At 29.8% G+C, this 4385-nt stretch overlaps 1 long non-coding RNA gene and 1 pseudogene across 1 annotated transcript; one reads left to right on the forward strand and one right to left on the reverse strand.

Moving 5' to 3' along the window:
* Positions 1–45: 45 nt before the first annotated feature.
* On the reverse strand, positions 46–874 carry LOC100573149 (annotated as a pseudogene).
* Positions 875–1558: 684 nt separating this feature from the next.
* LOC107883270 lies at positions 1559–3189 on the forward strand. The gene is made up of 4 exons (XR_001679163.2): positions 1559–1846; positions 1922–2024; positions 2199–2308; positions 2476–3189. It is a non-coding gene; the product is annotated as an uncharacterized LOC107883270 (long non-coding RNA).
* The last annotated feature ends 1196 nt before the right edge of the window (positions 3190–4385 follow it).

Raw genomic sequence — 4385 nt, forward strand, 5'->3', positions numbered from 1 at the left:
ATAACTGATACGTTAATATGACAATAGCATAACAAGACACTTCACTAGAGGGCCACCAGGTCTTTGCGAGAACATTAATGATCCTCATTATAAGCTCGGTAAATCAAAAACATTCAACGAGTGATTTCCATGATGGTTTACATAAGCTTCTTCGTGAACTTTAGGTGCAAGAATATTAATGTGGGTACAATCAATAGCACCAATGGCACCTTCAATTAATGGCTGTGGTGCATTTTGAAATTCTTCACATGCTTCATTTCTTTGAATATTTGTCATAGGAAAAGTTACCCATTGCCTTAAGAGTCTATTGTTTATAACATCAGTCACAAGACACCAACCGACTGACTAATATTCAAATCAAAATGATCACCAGTAGCACGTTGATAGCTACCTTTCGCATAAAAATAAACTGCACCTAATACCTATAATCCGAACAAAATAAATATGAATTTGATAAACCTTTGTATGTTATTTTATAAATGGATATACCTAGGAGGGTAAATTTTTAAATTTTAAATTATCCAAATCTGATAGGTATGAACTGTAAGAATAATAATATTAACTAGGTTTGGTTTTTGTTAAATCAAGAATTTTGTAATATTTTAGTCTAGGTACCTAGGTTGAACTCTATTATTAAAAAAAAAAAAATTACCTGAATTTCCACAGGGAGTCCAGAGTTTCGCTCTCGTTGAAGGAAAGGTCGAAGAATATTTGTTAAGTCCATAGATAATTCAGGACTTAGACGAAATACATTCATAAATTCTCTTCTTGGGAGTCCATAAGGATTTTGAGTGTCACGTAAAATCCGCCCCTCAACTATCCTAAGTCTTTCCTCTAATATCTCCGACTCATATCCCAAAAAATGCAAAGCCATGTTTTGTTTTAAAATCTTTATATTATTTTAATCAATGTCTAAAATAATAATTAAGAAGTCTATCACATAGGTATTATTCTACATTTTAAAATAGTTGTACAATACCTAAGTACTAAGTAGGTATAACGATTAATAAAGATTAAAGATAACAATGTTATTAATTTTTGATAATTATCTGACAGATTAATTTCGTTATCAATTATTTCGTGAATCGCTCATTTCTGCTATTGTCGATAACGCTCACTGTCGAACCGAAATTATTCGATAAGGCCTCTCATCGAGTTACAGAATCGAGCTATGGTCTGTCGTGTCTAACCGCGAATATATTATGTGTATAACCGTATACAATTATTATATGGATATAATATTTTGTCGTGTCGTGTTTGCGCTTTATTGTTCGGAATGTTCCGTATTGACGCTGCGCTGTTCGTTATCGGCGTTCGCCTGCTCCGACACCGCCCCACCGCCCCACCGCTCATAAAACAGGACCAGCATTGCCAGTCGCCTGTCGCCACCACCGGTCACACACACGTCTGAGCGGTACGTGTTCGTCGATCGCCGCCGACCTATTATTTTCACGCGTGACCACAAACGACGACGACGCCAACAACAACAACAATAATAATAACAATAATCACAATGATATTCCATACACCGGGGCCACAGAATAAATAAATGCCGGGGCTGCGCGGCAACCGTGATAAAATATAGATTACACTATTGCAGCGCACGGCGAACGGAAATCCAACGCGGAAAATAATAGTTATTGATGTGAAAACGTCTTATACGGTGCTCAAATGTTTCCGTTTGGGCCGTAAACATTTTCGATCATTATCGGTTTTGAGTAACGCTCGATACCTATTATAATATTATTAAAAGGAGAGGTGATTTTTATGTCTGAAGTTCCACTGGTTTTTTCAAATTTTTCGAAAAACGCCGAAATATATTTTGCCACTAACAGCCGAATTCGAGGTGGGTCGAGTTAGGAATTTGTGCGTGCAGACCGAATTTATTGTGGAGGTAATATATTTTTTTTTTTTTTTTTAGTTCAATTTGTTTGTCACAAATATGTGGTGTGCAATGGCGAAAAATCATAAAACTCCGGATAATGACCCGATGAAATCTAAGTCACAGCAGGGGTATCAGGATTGTAAGTAACATTAATTTATACTTATTTCTACCTATTCGATAATTAATTTTTGTTTGGTAATAACTTGTTTATATGAATGCAGAATGAGGTATGTCGCAGAATATAACTAGAGAAGGTTGCTAATTTTTTTTAAAGTTTGAATGTTGTGTATTTAGAATCATTTTGATTTTACAGGTATAGAGATAGGTTAGTACAGTCCAGTATGCAGTATGCAAGGGTGATTAATCATAAGACTCGAGATAACGACAAGATGAAAACTTTATTATCGCTGGTGTATCAAGACTGTAAGTAACATTAATTTATACTTATTTCTACCTAATTGATAATTAATTTTTGTTTGGTAATAACTTGTTTATATGAATGAGAAATGTCTCAGAATATAACTATAAGAGATTGGTAATTTTATAAAAAGTTTGAATGTTGTGTATTTACAATTATTTTGATTTTACAGGTGTAGTGAAGGATTAGTTCAGTTGATTATGCAGTATGCAATTGCGAAAAATCATAAAACTCCAGATAATAACCTGAAAAAATCTAAATCATAGCAGGTGTATCAAGATTGCAAGGAACATTTTAAACTTATTTCTATTTTAAAATCAACTTATTTTGGTAATAACTTGTTTATATGAATGAGAAATGTCTCAGAATATGCCTACATAAGGTTCCTAATTATTTTTAAATTATTATTTTTATTATTGCATTGACAGGCATAGCGTAAAAATTGGGTATTATGCTTATACAATAATAATAAGTCAGACTTGCTTACACTGATTAGTATATAATGATTTGAGCTATAATTCTTTTCAACAGTTTTGTAATACATCCAGATTTATATATAAGTTAAGCTTTGAAATGTAATTTTTTTATATATATTAGTACTTTCTTTACTTGTAAGTAATGTTTTATCACCTGTAAAGAATGATATGCTGTAAACCTACTACTTTTTTGTACAAAATAACTATTATTCTGTCTACTATCGTAATGAGATATATATCTTATTGTTGACCAAAAAATTATGTGTCATTGAAACTATTATAGGTGTGTGCAGTATTATTTTAGTAAGGGTTATTTTACCTAATACAATTCAGTAAGATAAATAATGTCTCTATATTATTATAATAATTAGTTTATAATATAAGTCTAATTATAGTCTAAAATTTTTAGACGCCGTCTTATTGATAATGAAAATAAAGATTATTATACGTAAATTTAATATTTTTATTGACTATTGTATAAAATAAAACAATAAATTATTAGTTTACATATTATTACATTCACAATTAATTTTACATAATATACAAAAGCATTTTCATTTGTAATGGTAATTTTCTCCGTATTGGTGTCGGTGTTTTAAACATATCAATAATTTCCTCCATATCTAAAGAGTTGCAATTTCTTGTTCTATAAATATTGTCAGTAAGGCATATGTTTGAGTTAGATATGCTTATAACTAGGATATAGATAATGGTTTTATCCAATGCTCAAATTAATAAGGTAGATGCTTTGGTAATGACATGTTATCAGAAATAAAGCGTATTGAAAATATTCAAAATAATGAGTGTCAAACTACATTTTATAAATGATAAATTAACATTTTCAATGAAAATTCCACTATGTATTATTGCTTTACTACAAAATAATTATTCAATTTTAAATTTGATAAATTTTGTCAAAATTTAATCTTTAAATGTTTATAAAAAAAAATTGTGTCTATGTATTTTTATTATATTCCAACTGCTATTGTAACAATATATCAGGAGCCTTGTATTACATTTTTACACTTTTTGGCCCAACAGATAAAACTTTATTGATATTTATAGAAAAAAAAACTAAAATAATTGAAAACTGACAATGTATGGACATTGTCACAACCGTGATACTATCATAGACATATAATAGTATACTTTCGAAGTTTCAAGTACCCACGAATAATATTATAAAATCGCAACAAAATAACTAAAATAGTTATTCTAGGTTTTTTAATATGTAATTTCGTCCAAATTTTAACTTATAGAATGAGTATAAAAATAAACTGTGCCTATGTATTGTTTAGATTTTTCTACTGCTATTGTAACAATATATCAGGAGCCTTGTATTACATTTTCACACTTATTTACCCAACAAACCAAATTAATTGATATTTATAGAAAAAAAAACTAAAAAAATTGAAAACTGAGAATGTCCGTAAGCCACTCAAAAAGAGTCAAAATATTTTGAAAATTTTATGGTGTATAAAAAATGAAAATATTAACATTCAGTGAAATTTTCAAATATCTACAGTCATTCGTTTTTTAATTACAATAAAATAAGAAAGTCGTCACTTGAGAAATCGAGCGAATATCAAATGCTGTAAAAATATGA

Source organism: Acyrthosiphon pisum, chromosome X (genome assembly GCF_005508785.2).
Source record: "Acyrthosiphon pisum isolate AL4f chromosome X, pea_aphid_22Mar2018_4r6ur, whole genome shotgun sequence".
In the NCBI taxonomy this organism is placed as follows: Eukaryota; Metazoa; Arthropoda; class Insecta; order Hemiptera; family Aphididae; genus Acyrthosiphon; species Acyrthosiphon pisum.